Source organism: Giraffa tippelskirchi, chromosome Y (genome assembly GCF_054371585.1).
Source record: "Giraffa tippelskirchi isolate mGirTip1 chromosome Y, T2T-mGirTip1v1.2.pri, whole genome shotgun sequence".
NCBI lineage: Eukaryota > Metazoa > Chordata > Mammalia > Artiodactyla > Giraffidae > Giraffa > Giraffa tippelskirchi.
The window spans coordinates 23,765,338-23,791,263 of NC_137290.1; the positions used below are offsets into that span (position 1 = coordinate 23,765,338).

Below are 25,926 nucleotides of genomic sequence, written 5' to 3' on the forward strand. Positions count from 1 at the left end.
TGTTGCTGTCCTTTATCATGGCCATCTTTGGATGAAATGTTCTTTTGATATCTCCAGTTTTCTTGAAGAGATCTCTAGTCTTTCCTTTCTATTGTTTTCTTCTATTTCTTTGCATTGTTTATTGAAGAAGCCCTGTTTGTCTCTCTTTGTTATTCTCTGGAACTCTGCGCTCAGTTGGGGTACCTTTGCCTTTTCCGCATGTTTTTTGCTTCTCTCCTTTCCACAGCAACTTGTAAACCCTCCTCAGACAGTCACTGTGCCTTCATGCTTTTATTTTTCGTCAGGATGGTTTGCTCACTGTTCAATATTTTGGACCTCCTACCACAGTACTTGAGACACTCTCTTTACTAGATATAAACCCTTGAAACTATTTGTTACCTCCACTGCATATTCAGAGGGGATTTGATTCAATTTGTACCTGGCTGGCCTAGTCGTTCTGCCCTCTGCACCCCACCCCAACTCCTCCCCGTTTAGTTTAAGCCTGCATTTTGCCATGAGAAGATGATGATCTGATGACGATCCACAGGTCTTGTTTTTGCTGACGGTATGCAGCTTTTCCCACTTGATTGCTACCAAGAAGATGATCAATCGGATATCGGCAGAGACCATTTGATGACATCCTTCTGTAAGGTCGTCTCTTCTGTTGTTGTAAAAGGATGATTGCTATGACCAGTGCAATTCATGACAGAATTTGATTAGTCCATGTCTTGCTTCATTTTTCACTCCAAGGTCAAACTTGCCTGTCACTCCAGGTACCTCTTGACTTCCTACTTTTGAAATCCAACCCCCTATAATGATAAGGATATCTTTCATTTGGTGTTAGCTCTACAAGGTCTTGTAAGTCTTCATAAGAACTGATTATTTCAGCTTCTTCAGCATCTGCATTTGTGGGATAGACTTTTATATCTCACGTAAAAAAACAATCTTGGCAGAGACCTAATCCATGAGATAAGGAACTTTTTATATTTCATTTAGGAAAATCTGGGTCGCGATTTTCCAAATGAGATATGCAGTTCTCTATATTTCATGAATGAAAGTCTAGGCACTGATTTTCCTACATGAAATATGGATTTCTCTACTTTCACATTTGAAACTCAAGGCACAGAGCACTTTCCCCTGAAATATGAAATTCTTGTATTTCACATGGAATTGGCAATAAATAAGGTCACGTTTTGTAACACAAAATATGGAATTTTTCATATTTCTCATCTGAAAACCTGTGTACTGACTTTACTTCCTGAACTACAGAATACTGTATATTTAACAATTGAAACACTTGGCATCGATTTTCCTAAAGAAATATGGAAATTTCTGTTTCATTCATAAAGTGATTTTCATGCTTGAGGTGTGAAACTCTCTGTATTTCACCCAAGAAAACTTGCATGAAGCTCTTCAGTATGAAATATGGAATTCTGTATATTTTGCATTTGCAAATCTGGGGACAGATTTTCTCATGTGAGATACAAAATGTCAGTTATTCACATGTGAATATTTGTGTCAGATTTTGACATACAAAATACGGGATTTTCCGTGATTCGCAAATTAACATCTGGGCCAGACAGTCAAATATAGAATGAGCTATATTTCATATATGAAAATCTGGTCACAGATTTCCCTATTGAAGTTTGGAATTCTCTGGATTTCATTTCTGAAAATCTGGGTGAAGACTGCCCTGCATGATATATGGAATAATCCATATTTCACACATGAAAATCTGGGTGCCAATATTTCTACATGAATTGCATAAATCTCTGAAGTAACAGTTGTATTTCTAGGTTTTGATTTTCCCATATGAAAAATGTGCATCTGTATATGTCACATATGAGACTGTGAAAGCAATTTTTTGGGGGCATGATATATGAAATACTCAGTATTTTATTTATGAACATCTGCATGTCTGTATTACTACATGAAGTTTTGAAATTCTGTGTATTTCTCATCAGAAAATCTGGGCATCCATTTTCCTATATTAAATATGAATTTCTCAAATTTTCCAACATCTACATCACAGCACAGTTTTCATTACATAAAATACGGACTTATTTATATTTCACATCTGAAAATCAGGGTGCATATTTTCCTGCATGAATGATGGCATTATCTCTGTTTCTCATGTGAAAATCTGGACACCAATTTCCTTTTTGCTGTTTGTTTGGTTGGTTTTTGCTAACAATAAATATTTTAATAGAAACAGATATATTGTTTCATTCAATAAAAATGTGAAAGATTATGTCTAAGTAGATGTAAAGACTGGAAGAAAATCTACTCCATCTTTTCAGTAGTCAAAAAACAAACAAACAAACAAACAAACAAACAAAAAAACCTGATGACTAGCCCAGACTGAAGGGACAGAATGGGACGAATGAAGTTCAGTTCACAGGACTTGTTAGCTCTAGAGCATTCTTTTTTTTTTTTCTTTTTTACGAAAATCTAATTAGTTCATTTTCAGGTAACTTTTATTGTTTATTATAAATTTATTTATTTTAATTGGGCGCTAATTACTTTACAATATCTAAGTGGTTTTTCCACACATTGACATGAATCCGCCACAGGTGTACATGTGTTCCACATCCTGAAGCCCCTTCACACCTCCCTCCCCATCCCATCCATCTGGGTCCTCCCAGTGCACCAGCCCCGAACACCCTGTCTCATGCATCGAATCTGGTCTGTCATATGATACGATATGGCATATGATCTGGTTTGACATATGATAATATACATGTTTCAATGTCATTCTCCCAAATCATTCCACCCCTGTAATCTCCCACAGAGTCCAAAAGACTGTTCTATACATCTGTGTCTATTTTGCTGTCCCGCATATAGGGTTATCGTTAGCATCTTTCTAAGTTCCATATATATTTGTTAATATACTGTATTGGTGTTTTGCTTTCTGACTTACTTCACTCTGTATAATAGGCACCAGTTTAATCCACCTCGTTAGAAGGGATTCAAATGCATTTATTTTAATAGCTGAGTAATATTCCATTGTGTATATGTATCACAGCTTTCTTATCCATTCGTCTGCTGATGGCCATTTGGGTTGCTTCCGTGTCCTGGCTATTATAAACAGGCCTTCGATGAATATTGGGGTACACGTGTCTCTTTCAGTTCTGGCTTCCTCGGTGTATATGCGCAGCAGTGGGTTTGCTGGGTTGTATGGCAGAACCTCCACACTGTTCTCCATAGTGCCTGTACTAGTTTGCATTCCCACCGAGAGTGTAAGAGGGTTCCTTTGTCTCCGTACCCTCTCGAGCATTTATTGTTTGTAGATTATTGGATGGCAGGCATTCTGACCAGTGTGAGATGGTACCTCGTTGTGGTTTTGATTTGCATTTCTCTGCTAATGAGTGATGTTGAGCATCTTTTCATGTGTTTGTTAGCCATCTGTATGTCTTCTTTGGAGAAATGTCTGTTTAGTTCTTTGGCCCAATTTTTGATTGGTTCACTTACTTTTCTGGACTTGAGCTGCAGGTGTTGCTTGTATACTTTTGAGATTAACTCTTTGTCAGTTGCTTCATTTGCTATTAGTTTCTCCCATTCTGAAGGTAGGCTTTTCCCCTTGCTTCTAGTCTCTGTGGTTGTACAAAAGCTTTTAAGTTTCATTAGCTCCCATTTGTTTATTTTTGCTTTTATTTCCACTACTCTGGGAGGTGGGTCATAGAGCATTCTGCTGTGATTTGTGTCGGAAAGTGTTTTGTCTATGTTTTCCTCTAGGGCTTTTATAGTTTGTGGTCTTACGTTCAGATCTTCAATCCATTTTGAGTTTATTTTTGTGTACGGTGTTAGAAAGTGTTCTAGTTTCATTCTTTTACAAGTGGTTGACCAGTTTTCCCAGCTCCACATGTTAAAGAAATTGTCTTTTCTCCGTTTTATTTTCTTGCCTCCTTTGCCAAAGATAAGGTGTCCATAGGTACATGAATTTATCTCTGGGCTTGCTATTGTGTTCCATTGATCTATGTTTCTGTCTCCACGCCAGTACCATACTGTCTTGATGACTGTTGCTTTGTAGTATAGCCTGAAGTCAGGCAGGTTGATTACTCCTATTCCATTCTTCTTTCTCAAGATTTCTTTGGCTATTTGAGGTTTTTTATATTTCCATACAAATTGTGAAATTATTTTTTCTAGCTCTGAAAAATACCGCTGGTAGCTTGATAGGGATTACATTGAATCTATAGATTGCTTTGGGTAGTATACTCGTTTTCACTATATTGATTCTTCTGATCCATGAACATGGTATATTTCTCCATCTATTTGTGTCTTGTTTGATTTCTTTCATCAGTGTTTTATAGTTTTCTATATGTATCTCCTTTGTCTCTTTAGGTAGATTGAGGTTTTTAAAGGCATAAGCCACACTTCTTGCATGGCTCTGCAATAAAACATACTCTGCTTTAAACTCTAATGTTTCGATATTGCTTGGCCCAAGGTTGCTGGGTACAGGGGTATTTAGTTACAGTAACACCTTATCTCTCAAGTCTGTGGAGGTTAACAGAATCTCTTGAGAGAATGTCTCATTTCAAAACCACATACACTCATAAAAGGATGACCAGTTTTTTCTTGTGTGTGAAGCAAATTAACAGGCACTGAGAGCTCTCCTAGTTACCAGGTGAATTTAGGACAAAGTGTGACAAAGGTTTTCATCAGGTCTTACTTGAGGACTACTCATTATTTTGGAAACTTTGTCATGAACTGATTTGCTAGGATATATAGAGAGAGTATATCTTTTATCTTTTCTATCGTTTAGTAGTTTGCTTCTCATGTGTGTCACATTATGTTTTAATATGTGCATACATTTTCATACTGTAAAATATGGGGAATTTCATTCTCAATTTGGAAAGTGTGTGGTGAGATATTCACAGATGAAATGCAGAGAATTCTGTATTTCATTCAGGAAATCTACATGCATGTATTCAGATGTGAAATACCAAGTTCCATGCTTCACGTAGAACACTTTTGCCCTCATGTCAAAATGTGATACACACATGGAATTCTCTCTGTTGAGAGAAATTTATACAGAGATGCTAAGGATAGTGCCCCACCAAGGGCCACGGCTCTCCATTGTCAGAGGAATTGAAGTCTGCCCATTTACTGTACAGAGGCCCTTTCACAGTGATTCTGTTCTCACCCAGCCTCCAGGTGAGAACACAGCCCAGCCTACCCCATCAGCCCAGGCCTGTGGGACTAGGAGGGGTAAGAGGATCAACCCAAGACACCCTTTTAAGGAGTGATGTTTCAAACTGACAAACTCTGCATGTAGCAGGTGCTTCTGCTACAGTGCTACCAGTCTCCCAAACCTTACAGAAAAGGGCAAGCTGTGCTCAGATGCCTGGTCATGTCGAGGATAGAATGGTCCTGCACTTGAGAAGGACAGAAAACCCTTTGTAGCTGGGTGTCCTAGGGGCTGTGCAGAGCCCCTCTTCTGTGCCTGGGAATCTGGCCCGCTTCATTTTTCTGCTCCTTCGTATCCTCCCTGACTGCGCCCAGGTGCTTCGTTTCTGCCTCTCCTTTCTGATCAGGCATCCATGTTTACATTTACATGCCTGTTTACACTTCCAGCTTGCTCTGTCGGTGAGGCCCCTGGGCTTTTTTCCGTGGTGTCAGTGCTTCTGCTGCCCTATGATCTTTCTACCTTACACAAGCTCTTTCACGTTTTCAGTGTCCATTCTTCCATCCCCCAGCCAGACCAGCTCAGACAGCTCACACACACATTTGTGTCAGCACATGTGTGTGCATGCTCTCCCACCCACCTACCCCCCCACACAAACAATCCTGAAAAGAAACTTGCACAGATGTGCCGCTAATTGTTTACTTGTCCAGTATAATGAACTTTGGTAAGCACCCCTCTTTTCTTGGCCCGGTTATTATTATTTTTTTCACTCACTAGTTGATCAAATCAGCGTCCTCTTCTACTTCTATGATACATCCTGGAAGGTGAATGGGATTTGCTCATGAGGGGGCTGACTTACAAAGAGGTTGGCAGGGTTGGAAGTCCTCACTGTGGATGGTTGAGTGACGTGTGCCTGTGTTCTCTACTCCCATCACAACAGACTGGTTCACAGTGCCAATCATGGTGGCATGATTCCATTCCCTGTGCTTTCCTTCCAGAAAAAGCACAGAAATAGCAAGGGGCTTTGAACTTGAAATTGATCATGCACCCCCTTTGCCCAGGCTATAGCAGGTCACTGAGGACAAGAATTCTTTAACAAATTCCTATTCACAGAAAGGCAAGTCCCAACTCTTACTGCCTGAGTGATGCTTCACTTAAAATCATGAAGAAATTCTGCATGGGTAATGCCAGGTTAACGATCACTGCAAGAAGTGGTAATAGTCAATGTCCTTCTTTCCTGCAGCAGTGTTTATAGAACACTTAACAAGTTAACCCCAAATCTCTCCTGACAGATCAAAAATTTTCTGACAGATGCATTCCTGCAACATCTTTGCCCTTTGTGATCCTAATTAATATTCTCATTTCAACGAGTGATATTCTTGCCCCATGGGCATTTCTGTAAGTGTGTGGGCATTGCTGTTTCCAAACGGGGGTCACTGTTAACTATTCCTGTGATAAAGCATTTCTTGCTGTTCACAAATATCGTGTATCTCTTAAAAAAAAGTCACAAGTCAAGATGTTGGAAACATTTGATCCAGGAATGAAAGAAATCATCCAATTCACACACAATCTGACAAAGACACACAAACTTAAAAAACAAAAGTGAATACAAGCAACACAATTCACGTATGTTGAATAGGGCCGTGCAAGAACTGACACAGCTATTGCAGCAGAGCTGTGTATAATGGCACAGGCATGGATGTCATATCAAAGAAGACAGGAGGCATAGGCAGACCCAGAGGAAGAAACATCAACTCACATTCAAGGGCAGGCACAACAGAGACACCCAATCTTCATTCTAAACAGAGGAAAACATGAACACATCCAGGGAACAGGAAACAAATGCAGCTCAGGGTGATTGAGCCAGAATGCTCAAGAAATCATCAGTAACCCGCCAAGTCTCACACGCATTGATATTCAGTGGAAGAAAACCTTACACAACACGTCCAAGTGTGCAGTCAAATCTAATAGCACCTAGATCTTAGGGCCCAAGTGAAAGCCCGAAAGACACTGGGACACATGTCATGGCAAGTTTCCAGAGAATGACCATCAAGTCAACGATGCACAGTTCAGTTTTACTAACCGATCCATGACTATCTCTGCACTCTTCACTTCAGGACAGGTTAGAGCTAAAGCCACCCCTGGTACTGAATCACTGGTACTGAAGACAGGTGATATTAGGCGTTGGGGCACCCTGTCCTTAACTCTTCTTGTCTTTAAGTTCTTTGCAGTGCCTTACTAAAACTTCTGAATGTGGATAACTAGAATGAGCCCAGTCTAAGGTCCCCAAACACATGCACCAATATGCCATCCCACACCCACAGCAGAGTTATTACACATTAGTTTCTGCTTTGTGTTGTTTTGTTTTGAACTGGTGCTGAGAAACACAGGTACCAGCCTGCCGGAGCCCCAAGGATTCTTTGAAGATTACAGATTAAGAAAGTAAGAAGACATGTTTCCATTGTTTGCTGGGCTGCTTGTACAGAAAGCACCCAGAGAAGGCCAAGCCTTGCCTTCTGGAACTGTAGATGCTCCTCTGCAGAAGGGGCATACTGGGGTGCAGATAGTCAAATGCAAAAGTTGGCCCTGAGCAGGAGATCTCATTCAGTGCACCTTGAAGGGGGCATCCATGAACCCATGAACTTTGACGTTCATTCTTTACCCTTTGCCCTCAAAAGAGATGCTGCTGTCGGGAGACAATTTTTGGAGTGAGAACTCCATGTGAGACAGAAATATCACCCTCAGGCAAGCGCACATTGGAGCCATTGTATCTGGGGCGAGTGGGCAAACGTTGACCTCTCCCTACTCCCTTTGTGCCAGTCTGTCCTTTGCCCAATCCAGAGGTGGACATGATTCTGAAAAGCAGCCATCTACTTGGAAAGGGCCACCCTAAGTTCTGACCAGTCCCTCAGTGAGCTCTGTATTCTCCAGGTGTTCCCATTGGCCCTTGGCCCGCAGAGTAGCGACAAAGCCCCAGAAGAATGTCCCTTGTGGTTTTATACAGTCTGTGCTGAGCCATTCAGCAAGGAAGAGACACTGTCACCAGAGGGTTCGTGAGAAAAATGTTATTTCTACACCTAGTCCTGACAGAGGGCCTTGGGCACAGAGCTTAAGCCTTCCTGGAAAAAAGGATATTAACCGCTGAGCCATCATGGGACACAGAGTGCACGGCTCGGTAGGCTGGACCTTGCCTGTTTAACATCCCCATTCCCCTGACTTCTGCCCCTGCAGACTTTGTACCTAAACTGAGTTCCTGGAAAAAAGAACAGAGTTCACATGAGCTCAAACATATATGATGGGATCTGGTTTTGTTTGTCTGTCTGTTTCCTGGCGATTTATCTTTTCCCCTGGTCACTTTTGCCAGAAACTAATATCCTGACTGCCTTCCCACCCCCTCACTTTCACCCTGGGCCACAGCCCCTCCATATACTTTATGCCCCCATCCCCTAAGATGTTACCTGGAACCCTAGCTCTGGGAAGCTGACTCTCAGCAAAGCTGAACCGTGCAGTCATATACACAAGAAGGCTATGTGGTTCATAGTGAGTTGAATGTTAAGGCTTTTTCCTTGTCCTGTACTCTTAAAATGCCTGATGATATCCAGCAGTGATGATACCTGGGACACCACCTTCCAATAAAGTTGTGTTCCATTATTTTAATCTCTGGCCCTTGTTCACCAGACCCTTTCCATGAACATCCACATTTCCCTTGTGAAGTTGCCAGACCCACAGTTAATGGCCCCTGCTCTTCCTTTTCCTTCCTCCCCAACCCCGCCCCACAGGAAGAACTGTGTCCCCTGACACAACCCCAACATATGGCTTAACCCCCTCTACAACTCTCCATGGTCTGGTAATTCCCACGCCTTAAACTGAGACCCTACATGGAGTTGAAGTATTTGTCTTGAGGACCAGGCCAAACAATACACAGACACATACGGTTGATGCTTTCTATTTATCCTTCGGAATTATTTCATGTTTACTTGTTTCTCCCTCTCGATCTATTTCACCACCAGACCACTCTTCATTACTTTCCTGTCCGAGAGAACTAGCTGGCCATTGATCTTCATGTGAAGCACCTTCTTAGATTTTCTATTTTAGGTAAAGGGGGACACTCCATCATAAGCTTCTCAAAATCGGGGGTTTCCTTTCAAAACAGACAGAGACACAGACACAGATATGTCAACCTATCCTCTCGCAACAACACTAAAGACAGCTTTAATCTTTCAAGTCAGTTCCCAGGAGAGAGAGTCTGTGAACTTTTACATTTCCTCTCTCAGTTCAGTTCAGTCGCATAGTCGTGTCTGACTCTTTGCGACCCCATGAATTGTAGCACACCAGGCCTCTCTGTCCACCACCAACTCCAGGAGTCTACTCAAACCAATGTCCATCAAGTCAGCGATGCCATCCAACCACCTCATCCTCGGTCGTCCACTTCTCCTCCTGCCGCCAATCCTACCCAGCACTAGGGTCTTTTCCAATGAGTAAACTCTTCACATGAAGTGGCCAAAGTATTGGAGTTTCAGCTTCAACATCAATCCTTCCAATGAACACCCAGGACTGATTTCCCATAGGATGGATTGATTGGATCTCCTGGCAGTCCTAGGGACTCTCAAGAGTCTTCTCCAACAACACACTTCAAAAGCATCAATTCTTCAGCTCTCAGCTTTCTTCACCATCCAACTCTCACATCCATACATGACCATTGAAAAAAACCATAGCCTTGTCTAGATGGACTTTTGTTGGCAAAGTAATGTCTCTGCTTTTAAATATGCTATCTAGGTTGGCCATAACCTTCCTTCCAAGGAGTAAGTGTCTTTTAATTTCATGGCTGCAGTCATCATCAGCCGTGATTTTGGACCCCCCAAAAATAAAGTCTGACACTGTTTCCACTGTTTCCCCATCTATTTCCCATGAAGTGATGGGGCCAGATGCCATGATCTTAGTTTTCTGAACATTGAGCTTTAAGCCAACTTTTTCACTCTCCTCTTTCACTTTCATCAAGAGGCTCTTTACTTTTTCTTCACTTTCTTTTTTTTTTTTAATAAATTTATTTATTTTAGTTGGGGTCTAATTACTTTACAATATTGTAATAGTTTTTGCCATACATTGACATGAATCAGCCATGGGTTTAGGGTGGTGTCATCCGCATATCTGAGGTTATTGATATTTCTCCCAGCAATCTTGAGTCCAGCTTGTGTTTCTTCCAGCCCAGCGTTTCTCATGATGTACTCTGTGTATAGAGTTAAATAGGCAGGGTGACAACATACAGCCTTGACATACTCCTTTTCCTATTTGGAACCAGGCTGTTGTTCCATGTCCAGTTCGAACTGTTGCTTCCTTACCTGCATACAGGTTTTTAAGCCACGTACCCCATTCTTCACCGTACAACTATTTACAAGAACTAGGACATGCAAGCAACCTATATGTCCATCGGCAGATGAAGGGTTAAGGGAGTTGGGGTACATATACACAATGGTATGTTACTCAGCTCTTAAAAGAAATGCATTGAACTCAGTCCTAATGAGTTGGAATGAATATGGAGCCTATTAAACAGAGTGAAGTAAGTCAGAAAGAAAAAAACAAATACTGCATGTTAACACAAATATATGGAGTTTAGGACCACGTAGATCGTACTGGACATCCAACATGCAGGACAGCAAATAAGACACAGACATGTAAGAACAGACTTTGGACTCCGTGGTGGAACGTGAGGCTGGGTTAATTTGAGAAAATAGCCCTGAAACATTTATATTACCTTATGCAAAATAGATGATCAGGGCAAATTTGATGCGTGAAGCAAGGCAACCAAAGTCATGTTGTGGGACAACCCACAAAGACATGTAGGGGAGGGCGGTGGGTGGTGGGTTCAGCATTTGGGGGGACACGTGTATATCTGTGGGTGATTCGTGTTGGCCAATGTATGGCAAAAACCGTCATGGTTTTATAAAGTAATCATCCTCCAGGTAAAATAAATAAGTTAAAAGACTATTCTCCATAATCCTGCACAGTGGTCAGTATTCTCAGAATGAGAGTGGCAGGTGAAAAAGATGTAAAAGAAAACAAAACCAGAAACAAGTGTGATGATCAAAACGGAATCAAATGATGGTCAGTGGGGAACAGCCTACCAGAAAGAAGGCTCACAGACCTTTGTAGAAAGGGGACTTCAATAGTAGGTGGGCCCCAATTTAAGAGGAGCCTGAGGGTAGCCTTGTTGGCCATGGAATGCCAGTTCAGAGATGTTCAGCTGAGTCAGATATAAATTGGAGTGACATTGCCCTGACCAGAACACTTCATCTACCTCAAGCTTCTCTACTTAGAACCTGTTTTTCACTACAGTTGTCTACTCCTGCTGTCTCTTGCAGATTCCCTCGTTCCTTGGTGTTACACTGCATTCCACGGACTCTCACTTTCTCCACAAGTGAAATAAATGACCCAAGTTTCTGGGAAACACTTATGCCAGTGCTCGATCCCTGGGCTCCTCACCTCTCGTCCTCCCAGTACCTCTCGTGGAAGAGCCTTCCTCCTCATATAGTACCGCACTGGATTGGGCCACAGATCCTTTATGACGCTTTGTCAGGGCAATGAGGGAGGTCAGCACAGGACTGGCCAGACCCTGAGCCCTTCCGTGCACCTCCAAGAACCCCAACATACATCATCAGTTCTGGCCCAGTGGCCGTGTGGGGCCCTATCTCAGCAATCCGGTCAGATCCTGTGAAATTGTGGTCCAAGAACCAGTTGAAAAAGTTAACGCTGCTGTCGTGGTGCCTGCGGCTGTATGCCTTACGTTCAAATCCCTGGTTCCAGTGAATTAGGGTGGAATGAGATGCTCGATATCCTGCAGGAAAAGGAGTATGGGAGAAAGACCTAAATCACTTTCCAATTCAACCTACACTTTTCTGCCCCCACTCCCCAAATCCAAGGACCTGCCTCTTACCAGTGACATTAATGAGATAGTCCTTAACAAGCACTTCATTCTGGAAATACCTATTCTTCCAGAAGGACAATGTGATGTTGCAGTGATGAGTGGGATTCCTGAGTTCTTCCACCTGCCAGGACAAAGTGTGGGGAGTGGTGTAGGGGTGGGTGGGTATGACACATCTTTACAGAAGAGCTGTCCTTTCCTGTTTCCAGGGGTAATTCATGCCCTCTCCCCTCCCCAGTCACCTTCCCTCCACAATTATCAGTGTCTCCTGCATGACCTTCAAGTTGGTGATGAAGTGAAGCATGTCTTCATCTTGGTCAGCCATCATAGCTGACATTTGGGGGTGGTTCATAAACTGCTTTAGGTCAAGGAGCCTCTAGATGCTAGAGGAAAAAAGTGCTGGAAGGACAAATCTAGCCTAAAGAGTAAAATGGCACTATCTGACTTCAACTTGCGATGAGTTAACTCCTCACATTTCTGTTAACGTAGACTGTATGAAGGCATGACAAGCCCCAAGGCTGTACCTATGAATGCACTACCAGAGGAGGTTCTGTTCCTAACAGGAAAGGCCCTAAGCTCCATCTCAGCCTCCTAAAACATAGGTTACTTCTGGAAAACAGGCACTCCTATGTGCATGAGCATTTACACAACCGAACCTCACCCCCAAATTCACTCAGCTTTTCAGAGAAGACCTGGATCCCAGACAAGCCTTTCCTCTGAAGAGTCCCTGGTGCTAATGACAATTCTGATTGGGACCTCTGCAAGTAAAGCCCAAGTAGCAATTTGTGCTAATCAGAACAGCAAGGACATCATACCGAATATCAGGAACAGATACACAGAACGGTAACCAATACCCAGCATCCAAAAAATACATTTTGTACCAGAACTGCCAGATCTCTAAACCGCTTCTGCAATTACCCAGGTTAAAAAAAAAAAAAAAAAACCTTCACAAGCACCACACCAAGGGATACAACTTCGACCCAGAATTCACGGATTCCCTGGATGATGGCACTTCTGTGTTCTAGACTCAGCTTCCACCTCTGGCAGTTGTTGTGCGAGCGTGGGCCCTTTGGGCTTTCTTATTCACGGAATCCAGCTCCACCTGCAGGGCCTTCAGGGCCTCCAGTGCGGGCTGGTCCCTGGGGGCTCTGGGGCTTGGATGTTCCTGGCCCTGTTCCTGCGAGGACACCTGTTCCTGCTCCTCGTAGGCCACCACCTCCACCTCCTCCATGACGTCTAACACCAGCAGCTGGAACTCCTGCCCGAATCCCGCCAACTCTCCCTCCTCCAGGGCCGCACCTTCCTCTACCGCCTCCACCCAGAAGAGGGCGGCCTCCTCGCCTGGTGCACTACCTGCGGCCTGCATTGCCTCTGCCGCCCCCACCGTGCTGGTAGGTCCCAGGGTCCCTCCCTCGTGAAGACCCGGGCACACAACTAAGACCCAGGATCCTGGGGTGCTGCCGCATTTCTCTGGCCCTGTCTCACTCTCCATGGTGTTCTGGCCATAGCCCAGAACCACGAAGAAGCTGGACGTGAGAGCACAGCCGGCAGCCAGCAAAGCCCGCCCACCGGTGGCAGGCTACGTGGCACAACCAACTGGTTACTTGCCCACAGCCAATGAGCAGGGAAAGGGAGACAGCCATGCGCAGAACCGTGTGCCACCACGCATGGGTAATATGCTGGCGGGAAGGACCTGAACTCTATACCCTGACCTCCAGACCTCATCACAGAACCAATCTAATGGAGTCAAAAGGCGTTCGCTCACGGAACACACCCCTTGGAATTCTGGGCACGCAGGGGCCCAACTTGGCTCAGTGCACAGTGCGCCGGTCCACACAAGCCATTTGCCTGACCAACAGTGTAGATGTGCCAGACCAGCGACTGGGCGAGCCAGGCCAGCTGGAGTCGAAGGCAAGGAATCTGAAGGTGACACTGCAGCCACCGTCAAGCTTGAAGTTGCCACTGGGGCAGCGGGCGACTCTGTGTGCTCAGGGATTCACACAGGTGACACAGGGTTTGTGGGTACATCAGGGACAGAGGTGCTCACCTTGGATCTAAACGGCAAGCCACGGGCAGAGCGTGGGTTTGGTGGGGGGTGGGGGTGGCGGGGGAGTCGCTATTACCGCTGACCTCACCAAAGTTCACCACCTGCAGAGTCCGTCCCTAACCATGTGCCTTAGGCTTGAGCAGTGTCAGGAATGTAGCCATCCTCTGAGGATGAAGCAGCACACTTTCCTCGGCTAGCTCTTCGGGCCCCACAATGCAGCCCCAAGCCAAACCACCCTGGAGCCCCTGGCCTGCTGTCTGTCAGCTCTTGGCCTTTCCCCTGGCCCAGAGATTAGAGCAGGCACCCCGGCGGCTAAGGATGTGCTCCTGCGGATGCACTTCCCAGAGAAGCAAAGCTCCTCCTGCAAGTGTTTCAAGTGGACCAAAATGCTCCTCCTGACCATTGCTTCCTCTCTTCCTCTCGGCCACATAGCTAACGTGGGCACACTGAACTTAAGTGCCTGGATAGATGCAACGCTCATACTCTGCCTCCTAGGATGTCTGGTGTTTCACACTGAGCACCTAACTTAGGCCACACACACACACACACACACACACACACACACACACACACAGAGGAACAGGTGACACAAGCACAGACGTGTACACACATACGCGTAACGCACCGGGATACAAATGCAAACAGGTGTTTCAGAGACTGAAGAACCAATGGTTTACAGGAAATGCAAAGATTTCCTTATTTCTCATAGGGAAATGTTCATTCTGATCATCAGATGTGAAATATAGAGAAGTTCGAGTTTCACGAAGGAAAATTAGTGCCTAGATTTTGATGCAGTTAATAAAGAAAACTCCAGACTTCATGGTGGACAGTCATTCTTTTCTATATAAGAAATACAAAGAATTAAGTATTTCACGAAGAAACAGTGGTGCCCAGAATTTCTTTTATGAAACAGAATTCCAATTCCCTGTTGGTTCCCATATCTTAATTGCATACTTCATGTCAGTAAAATTTCATTGAGATTTTCACATAGGAAATGTATACAACTTCAGAGTTCAGGCAGCAAAGCATATGCTCAACTTTTCATATCTGAAATACCTGGAATTCCCCATTCATGTAGGAAAACGTGTGCACAGATATCCACATGTGAAACAGACAAGATTCCATATATGATGAAAAAATTATACAAGTAGATTTTCAAACATGAAGTACATATTTCCTATTTCATGTAGAAAAATCTGCACCCATGTTCTCACATGTGAGATAGAGAAAATTACATATTTCATACAGAAAAATCATCTTTCGGATTTTCCTCAGCACGAAGCAGGAATGCAAAGCAGTGCTCTGGAACAACCCAGAAAAATAGCGTAGGAGGGCATGTGGGAGAGGCTCCAGGATGGGCGGGACCCCGATATACTTATGGCTTATTAATGTTGATGCATGGCAGAAACCATCGCGATATTGTATAGTAATTAACCTCCAGTTAACACTTAAGAAAATGTTACAGTTTGAGAAAAATGAAAGAACAAGGGGACTCGACTCTGCTCTGTGGTGACCTAAATGGGAAGGAAATGCAAAAATGAGGGGATATATGTACACTTAAAATGGATTCACTTGGACATACGTACTCAGAAACTAAAGCAACATTGTAATGCAACTATAGCCCGATGATAATTGTTTCAATCATATTACATGTCAAGTATAATTCCAGCAGTGAATAAATAAATGGTAGCCTCGTTTGCAATATATATCCATGGGGACATTATTCTAAGTTAAATATTTCAGTTAGAGGAAGATGAAATCTTTTACATCACATGACATTGTGAAGTTGAAATCCCTGCATTATAGAAACAGAGTAGAATGTGGTCCTCGGGCTACTGGAAATGGCCCGTGATGGTCCAAGTTACCAACTTTTAGTCACCGGTTGAATAAGCTCATCAAGGAAGATACTGTAATAGAGGCAGGATGGAAAATGGTGTTGCAGGCCTCAGCCCAAGACCTTCAGTGGAGTTAGAAACCCCAACACCACCCACAGAAAGCCTCTGAGCAGAGTGTAGTGAGCTATATTACAGCCTTCCCACAGAGCCCTCTAGGCCCTTGGGCCTTGGGATGGGGAATGAACTGTGGAGCTTGGGAACAGGCTGTGTCTTGCAGAGTCCCAGAGCCTTTGCTGAAGCCACTGACTGGTCTGGCCCAGGTTTCAAAGCAGTGGCCAACGTGTTCCATTCCCACCTCCACGACTGAATGGTTGTGGCAATCTGCATGGGTCACAGTCTACAGGACCAAGCTCTCCAACTGGGTAGACTGAGGAGGCTGAGGGTCAGCTACATAGTGGGTACCTGGCTCCCTCATTGAAGGTGGCTGGACAGTGTATGGGGGCCTTGGAAAGAGGAGGGCACAGAGAACTGAGAACTGCCTCTTCCACCTAGGACTGGGCACTTCTGGAAGTAACAAGAGTGGGTGCTAGATGAATGCTCCATGACTAGGATAACCGGCCTGCACAGGGAACCCCCACATCCCAACCAGTACCGTGGAGGGTGATTGTCAAGCTTGGGACCTATCCTTTCGGGAAATAGGGAATAGGGAATATTTGCTTCCCTCAAGGATTACAGGAACACAGTTAGCTGACCACCAGTTACTTCAAGAACACAAGATCTGACACCAGGAAATTTGCAAGAGCTAATCACATCCATCCCTCACCTTTCCTATACATAGCCTTTGCTGAACGCTTTGAGGGAGTTGTGTTTTTTTTTTTTCTTTTTTCCATTGCCTTAGGCTTTTATTCTTTTTTAATACAAGCATTTAAAATTATGAACACTTCCAAACATGCATCTCATGAATTCTGGTACACTGTTTTTTTATTATTACTGAGTTAAAATATTTTCTAATTTTTCTTTTTATTTTTTACCTCTTTTTTAAAATTTATATCAATTGGAGGCTAATTACTTTACAATATTGTAGTGGCTTTTGCCATGCATTCACATGTAACAGCCCTGGGTGTACATGCGTTCCCCATCCCGACCCTCCCACCTCCCTCCCCATCCCATCCCTCAGAGTCATTCACCCCAGTACACCAGCCCTGACACCCTGTCTCATGCATCGAATCTGGACTCACGATCTATTTCACATACTATACATGTTTCAATGCTATTCTCTCAAATCATCCCACCCTCACCTTTTCCCACAGAGTCCAGCAGTCTGTTCTTTACATATGTGTCTCTTTTGCTGTCTAACATATAGGGTCATCATTACCATCTTTCTAAATTTCATATATTTGCATTAATATACTGTGTTGGTGTTTTATCTTTCTGGCTTACTTTGCTCTGTATAATAGGCTCCAGTTTCATCCACCTCATTAGAACTGATTCCAATGCATTCTTTTTAATGGCTGAGTAAAATTCCATTGTGTGTATGGATCAGAGCCTTCTTCTCTTTTTGTCTGCCAATGGACATCTAGGTTGTTTCCATGTGCTAGCTATTGTAAACACTGCTGTGAATAACATTGGGGTACATGAGTCTCTTTCGGTTCTGGTTTCCTCCATGTGTATGTCCAGCAGTGGGATTTCTGGGTCATATGGCCATTCTATTCACAGTTTTTTAAGGAATCTTCAGGTTTCCTTTTCACTGGGTGCTCTTGACCTTCGGGTGAGAAAGGAGCTGTAGTTGGGTGTCACCTAGGCTGTCTAACCAAAGCACTCCTTGCTGGGTTGCCCATTTGGTTAGGTCATTGAGTGACATGGATGAACTATGCAGTCCATACCTTTCTTGGGTTCTTCCAGGCAGCTAGTCTAGCTCCTCGATTTGTTATTGTCAATAAGGATGTACGGAGGACTTCCTATCCCCCCTGCACTGTGCAAAGATTGCCCTGGAAGGTTGAAAGTGTTACCAAACCCATTGTCCAGGGGAAGAAACTGAGGCTCAGAGAGGTAGTTCACCCATTCAGAGTCGCACAACTAATAGAAGCAGAGGAGTAGGATCTGAATTCACCTCCTTTGGGCTCCAGTACCCAAGCAAATGTGGTCATGCTTGTCATTCTTGGGTCCGACCTTTAGTTGCCAACTGCACCAGCCCTGAGATCCAGAAATCAAACCAGATTTGGTTTTTAGATTCTTTCCCTTTGAGCCCTGGCGGAGGTGGATATAGTTCACTCCTGATCTTGCTGGGCTGTTTGTGGCTCTTGCCCTTTTACGATTTTCTCTTCCATGATCCCACTCATGGTAACCATTGCTCTAGAACGAAGACAATACAGAGTTGATGGGGATTTCCTCTTTGCAAACTTGTAGGTAACAGATTATTTACCTACAGATGGATGACAGTCACTACTGGGAGAGGAAACATAAACAGGTTAAATGAAATTATTGTTAGAAATAGACTTTTCCCCATTTTTGCTTGTATATGCAGGAAACTCCTGTTGTTTGATCGGTTTTCCTTTTGTTTGAGACATGGAAATGGGTGCCTTTCCTCTGGAATCAGTTACAAGTAGAGAAACAGTAGAAGCACAATGGTGGTTGACTCTGTTTCCGCGCAGGGAGCCAGATGGGGGCTGGGCAGCTGGGTGACCTGGAGACAGTGCTCCCCCAACTGAAATGGGCCAGTAGTTCTCAGCCTCAGCCAGCCTTGAAGCCCTGTGACCCAGAATGGCCAGGTCTTCTGCTCTTTCAGGCAAGCCTAAAATCTTAATTTCTGTGTGAAACTTCCAGATTTCTGAATTGGCCAGCACATTCTAAGTTATAAGCAACAAATAACGAAAGATTGGAAAGCATTGGGTCAAATCATTGCTTCCTAAATAACACGTCTGCTCACCCCACGTGGCTCTTGGGCTGTGAGTTTGCGTTCCCTGCTTTAAGGCTTGGCTTATTTCTTTGAGTCCTGGACACAAAGAGTAAAAGACAAAATGCTTTGGGAATATGTGGGAAGAGCCGAAGTGGTGACTCAAGAACCCATGTCTCTGGCCTCGCCTCTCTGTCTTGGTTTTCTTTGTGTCCCAGGACAAGGGATTTCTCAGGCCCTCTTTTATTTCTAATCTGTAAAATGGAAGCACCAGCTGGAATCAAGATGGCTGGGAGAAATATCAATAACCTCAGGTATGCAGATGACACCACCCTTATGCCAGAAAGTGAGGAAGAACTAAAAAGCCTCTTGATGAAAGTGAAAGAGCAGAGTGAAAATGTTGGCTTAAAGCTCAACATTCAGAAAACTAAGGTCATGGTATCCGGTCACGTCACTTCATGGCAAATAAATGAGGAAACGATGGCTGACTTTATATTTCTGGGCTCCAAAATCACTGCAAATGCTGACTGCAGCCATGTCATTAAAAGACGCTTACTCCTTGGAAGGGAAGTTATGATGAAGCTAGACAGCATATTAAAAAGCAGAGACATTACTTTGTCAACAAAGGTCTGTCTAGTCAAGGTTATGGCTTTTCCAGTTGTCATGTGTGAATGTGAGAGTTGGACTATAAAGAAAGCTGAGAGTTGAAGAATTGATGCCTTTGAACTGTGGTGTTGGAGAAGACTCTTGAGAGTCCCTTGGACTGCAAGGAGATCCAAACAGTCCATTCTAAAGGAGATCAGTCCTGGGTGTTCATTGGAAGGACTGCTGTTGTAGCTGAAACTTTAATACTTTGGCCACCTGATACGAAGAGCTGACTCATTAGAAAAGACCCTACTGCTGGGAAAGATTGAGGGCAGGAGGAGAAGGGGACAACAGAGAACGAGATGGTTGGATGGCATCACTGACTCAACGGAGATGAGTTTGGGTGGACTCCGGGAGATGGTGGTGGACAGAGAGGCCTTGCGTGCTGCCGTTCATGTGGTCGCAAAGAGTCAGACAAGACTGAGCGACTGAACTCTACTGAACTGAAAATTGATCAGTTTTAACAAATCCTGTGTAGTGTTCCCTTCCATCCCTCCCATTCTATGTTTCCCAGTAGTTAACCTGTGCTGCCAAGATTGAGATCTGTATAAATTAGAATTCACGTGGTTTGGTCCGATGCCATTTTTGAATGTCAGTAACTGAAACACTCTTCAGGCAAGCTCAATTTGTCACCTCTATTCACCTGCAAGTTAAGTCTACTGCTAACGCCACCAGGCCAGTGTGACGCAATGTGATTTTTTTTTTTTTTTCAGCATTGAGCATGTTAAATATTTGTGGATTTCTGGTCCTGCTCCTTTATCTGTGAGTATGCTGCATCCTGTTTTCTTTCTTTTTTTTTTTTAATGTAGGCATAAATGAAATCTCAGAAGATGTTTATATGACTGTTGAACCCAGTGATTCCAGGGATACTGAGAAGTCAGATAGTAGCGGAAGTGACCCTATCAGTGAAGAGGAATAGAGGTCCAAGAATGAGCCAGAAGATGCTGAAAACACAGAGTTGTCTCAGATGGAAAAAGAGCCATCTGCTGTCAAAAAAAAAAAAAAAAAGTCCAAATTGTTGAATCCAGTAGAGATGGAAGAGGAGCTGAAAGCACGTCACCAGCCAGTGAGAAAGTGGACTCAAGACCAGTCAAGGAGAAGATGAGGCACCAGCTTGAGAAGGACTTTTCAGACAAAGCAAAACCCTTTCCTCATCCCACAAAGGATAATCTGAAGGGAAAAGGTGAGACCGACTCCCCAAGAGTGCATTTGGGCCTGGATTCTGATTCAGAGAGCAGATTTGTCATAGATTTAAGAGAAGACCTTTCTGCGCTGGAGGGTCGAAAACCTAGGAAGGAAGCCAAAGAAACATCTCCCAAACAGGAGGGTAAGTGACTGTATCAGTTTCTGGTTTCTTGATTTGGTTTTTGAATGTCACATTGCCATTTATAGCAGCACATGTCATGTCACATGATGCTCAGACATCATGAAGTGTGCACAACAAAGCTTAGGTTAGCTCCAAGTCATCTAGCTAGTTACTGAGCAGGACAAGGACTTGAGCTGGGCCTGCCTACCTTTAACCTTCTTGATACCCAATGTGGTTGATTTTGAGCACAGGAGAAGAAGTCTCTTAGAAAGTAATAGTTGCTTCCAGCAGTCAGGTCATTTTGAACCTAAGCAGTTTCCTTTCCAATATGTTCACTTACATGTCTCAAGTGGTTATCGATGCTAAGACATTGGACAGGTCTGAAATTGATAAAAGCATTCAGGTCAAACACCTTGATAAGTTTATTCTCCCTTACCTCCCCTCACACTGCCCAGGCATCTCAAAATACATTTTCTTACTAGAGTATAAGGTTTTCTGGGTGAGCGGCACCAGACTGCTGAGTTCTTCTTCAGGCCTGTAGAAATCCAAGGGGCATTGTATGATGCACACATGAGCCCGTTTTCTGCCATATTTGCATTTAGCTGACATGGGCCCCAGGCCTCTCAACCTTGGCGCTATTGACATTTTATGCTGGACAGTTCTTTGTCCTGTTTATTCAAGGATGCTTAGCAGTATCCCTGGCCTTTACAAACTGGATGTCAGTAGCATCTACCCAGTGGAGGACTTCAAAAGTGTCTAGACAAAGCTCAATCTCACCTAGTTGTGAACTGCTGCCTGAGTCTTCGCAGTTCTCCCTTTACTGCTGTTGGGGACTGAAAGAGCAGTGGCTTCTTTCAAACTTGCCACACCCCAGGCATGTTGGCAAAGCCTGCAGTGGAACATCAGTTCAGTTCAGTTCAGTTCAGTCGCTCATTCGAGTCTGACTCTTTACGACCCCATGAATTGCAGTACGCCAGGCCTCTCTGTCCATCATCAACTCCCGGAGTCTATCCAAACCCATGTCCATCGAGTCGGTAATGCCATCCAACCATCTCGTCCTCTGTGGTGCCCTTCTCCTCCCGCCCCCAATCTTACCCAGCATTAGGGTCTTTTCTAATGAGTCAACCCTTCGCATGAGGTGCCCAAAGTTTTGGAGTTTCAGCTTCCACATCAGACCTTCCAATGAACACCCAGGGTTGATCTCTTTTAGGATGGATTGATTGGATCTCCTTGCAGTCCAAGAGAATCTCAAGAGTCTACTCCAACACCACAGTTCAAAAGCATCAATTCTTTGGTGCTCAGCTTTCTTCACCGTTCAACTCTCACATCCATACATCACCACTGGAAAAACCATAGCCTTGACTAGACGGACTTTTGTAGGCAAAGTAATGTCTCTGTTTTTAAATATGCTATCTCGGTTGGCCATAACCTTCCTTCCAATGAGTAAGCGTCTTTTAATTTCATGGCTGCAATCACCATCAGCAGTGATTTTGGAGCCCCCCAAAATAAAGTCTGACACTGTTTCCCCATCTATTTCCCATGAAATGATGAGACCAGATGCCATGATCCTGCTTTTCTGAACGTTGAGCTTTAAGCCAACTTTTTCACTCTCCTCTTTCATCTTCATCAAGTGGCTCTTTAGTTCTTCTTCACTTTCTGCCATAAGGGTGGTGTCATCCACATATCTGAGGTTATTGATATTTCTCCCGGCCGTCTTGATTCCAGCTTGTGTTTCTTCCAGCCCAGCGTTTCTCATGATGTACTCTGCATATAAGTTAAATAAGCAGGGTGACAATATATATCCTTGATGTACTCCTGTTCCTATTTGGAACCAGTCTGTTGTTCCATATCCAGTTCTAACTGTCGCTTCCTGACCTGCATGCAGGTTTCCCAAGAGACAGGTCAGATGGTCTGGTATTGCCATCTCTGTCAGAATTTTCCACAGTTTATTGTGATCCACACAGTCAAAGGCTTTGGCATAGTCAATAAAGCAGAAATAGATGTTTTTTTCTGGAACTCTCTTGCTTTTTCAATGATCCAGCGGATATTGGCAATTTGATCTCTGGTTCCTCTGTCTTTTCTAAAACCAGCTTGAACATCTGGAAGTTCACAGTTCACGTATAGGTGAAGCCTGGCTTGAAGAATTTTGAGCATTACTTTACTAGCCTGTGAGATGAGTGCAATTGTGTGATAGTTTGAGCATTCTTTGGCATCACCTTTCTTTGGGATTGGAATGAAAACTGACCCTTCCAGTCCTGTGGCCACTGCTGAGTTTTCCAAATTTGCTGGCATATCGAGTGCAGCACTTTCACAGCATCACCTTTGGGGATTTGAAATAGCTCAACGGGAATTCCATCACCTCCACTAGCTTTGTATCTAGTGGTGCTTTCTAAGGCCCACTTGACTTCACATTCCAGGATGTCTGGCTCTAGGTGAGTGATCACACCATCGTGATTATCTGGGTCGTGAAGATCTTTTTTGTACAGTTCTTCTGTGTATTCTTGCCACCTCTTCTTAATATCTTCTGCTTCTTTTAGGTCCATACCAGTGGATCATAGGAATGATTTAAAAGATATTTAGCCCATTGGTGAAGCAGTCAGTGAATTTCTCAGCTGGCTTGGCAAGTGGGTATTGATATGCCCAAGAAAGATAAGAATTAATTAAGGGCCCAGGAGACACGTGGCCTAAGAACAAATTGGAGATTGTAGCCATAAAAACTCTTGTAGTTTGTGAGTTACATACACGGATAGCCAGGTTTAATTATGTAGCTCAGTGGTAAGGAATCTGCCTGCCAATGCAAGAGACGCAAATTTGATCCTTGGATTGGGAAGATCCCCAGGGGAAGGAAATGACAACCTACTCCAGTAGTCTTCCCTGGAGAATTCCATGGACAGAGGAGTGTTGTGGTCTATATAGTCCATGGGATCACAAAAGAGCTGGACATGACTTAGTGACAAAACAGACAATGGGCAGCTTCTGACAGGACCCATCTTCTCAGTTCTGTGTCCCCTGGGGTTTTCTTCGTCTCACTGCTTAAAGCAGGAGGGGGGATGGGTTTTGAGCTTTTATCCTCTGTGTTTGTATCATTGTGAACTGTTCAGGTTCCTGAACCTCAGTTCCTGGAATTCATTGAAAGAGGATGGAATATCTCTCAGTGATATGGGGCAGGAAGAGAGAGAGCAGTTGAGTCAGTCAGGAAGGATGGATCACCACCTCATCCCTTAAAATTATGAGTGGCATCTGAAACATCCAATTCTGTGTGGATTGGGGTTTGAGGGAGCACTTCTGATGCTGCATAAGGCAACGGGAGTAGCATTTTTTCAATAAAGTTTGTGGAATTGTTGGGTCCCAGATGGCAGTGTTCCTATGAGTGATAGATTTATACTATTCCTTTCTTTCTGAAGTACATTGTTTGTTTAGTTGTGGGTTTTTTCACTGCTTCCAGAAAGGATTTCAGATATACTGATAAAATGGAAATCAAGAGAGCGAGAAAAATGAACATGAAATAGTGAGAGATGTAGGGAAAGTTTGTATACAGAAATAACTATGTCAGCCTTCAGAATTAGCAAAGTCACTCTTCCTTTTTGACCCTGAGCTTCCTGAAGTTGAAGTGAAAAGGGAAAAAACATATGAGTGCTTTAAAATAGCTCATGCTCCCCCCCCAAATAGAAAGCACTCCAGGTGATAAAATGAAGCTGAGCTGTTCCTCTCACTGGTGTCGGAAGGAAGTTTCTCTAGGATCCTCTGAACTTGGTGGGAATTTTACGCAAAGGATGATTGTGAAACAAGAAGTCAGTTAGAGGAACTTCACAGAAGTTGAAATCCAGAGCCACCTGAGGATGATTTCGGTCTTGAAGAATTGGCTTCATGTCAGACTCTGCAGTTGAGCATCTTTTCAAAGGTGTGCTTTCACTTACGTGTTTATTAAGTGACTGGTGTTTTGAAGAGTGCTTGGTGACCTCCAAGTGATCTTCAGTTAGGAGTGCAGCTTATACAGAGAAACTGAATCCTCAGATCGAAAGATGGCTTTTCTAGCTAGAGGTCCCAGAGCAGAGGCTAAGGGAGCTCGCTTCAGGACCTTGACTCCACGTACAGGTGTCATATCAGTCGTTTCCAGCCTTCTCTTAAAAAGTCCCTTTTTAATGTACAAGACTGCGACCTAGGTCTGATATAAGTAGGCTAGTTGGGTGGGGTCGCCTTTGGAGTGTTGACCTTTAAGAAATTCACTTCTTTTTGAGACAGCAGGTGAGTGCATACTCCCAAAGTTTTAGGACAAATGGAATTTTCCATGGCCTTTCCTCTCCCTCCCCACTGCCCCAGTAAACCTTCCATATCCTTTAGAAATTAAAACGTTTTAGTGTATAAATGAAGACTCCCCAAAAGTGTGTCAAGCCTGGAAAGTTTTCAGATTGCATACTCCTGCTTTGTTGTTGTTTGTTTGTTTGTCTTTTAATTTGGAAAAGAGCTCGAATGGGACTCTTTCAGAGCAGTTACCACTCTGCTCATAGCCAGTTGCTTGCTTCGGCAAGATGAGAGAGAGAAAGGACCTTTTTGTGGTTGCCCTTTGCCCAAGGAGGTATCAGACTAGCTAATCCACAAGGACAGCATATTTTTAATCACATGGCAGAAAAGAGAGGCACAAATGTTGCTTTTGCTTTTGCAAGTTAGAAGCCTTGCCTGTGGGATCTCTACGTTTTACAAGGGGCAAGCTCAAAGCCACTTCTGCCCCTGCAAGGGGAAGGGGTAGAGGCTGTGACCGATATCTGAAAGGTTATCCTGGGAAAGGATGGGGGCAACCTCACTCTAGGTAGAGCTCTTCTCCCAGCCCCACCCTGTGTTCTGGCCCAGGACTTTGGTTGAATTCTTCCCCGGAGGAGCAAGAGGGACAGTCAGTTGTGTAACCACCAAGACCCCCTCCCCCCTCCGCCCTCGGGTGGAAAAGTCAACCTGTCAGCATACTTTTCCTTTCACACTCCTTGATTTTCCTAGAACGACAGCTAACTGAAAATGTCCCCTAGAATAATCAAGAATTCACGTCTTTTCTGGGTGACAGACATCTAAAAATGACAGTCATGGAGTCATGCAGTGGAAGCATGCTGAGCCCCTCAAAAAAGGTGTTGTCATTAAGGGCTTCCTTGGTGGCTCAGATAATAAAGAATCTGCATGCAATCCCGGAG

The 25,926-nt window shown here is 43.9% G+C and overlaps 1 pseudogene; it reads right to left on the reverse strand.

Annotated features, from left to right (window-relative positions):
* Nucleotides 1–470: 470 nt before the first annotated feature.
* On the reverse strand, nucleotides 471–13,515 carry LOC145537744 (testis-specific Y-encoded protein 3-like; annotated as a pseudogene).
* Between the last annotated feature and the right edge of the window lie 12,411 nt (nucleotides 13,516–25,926).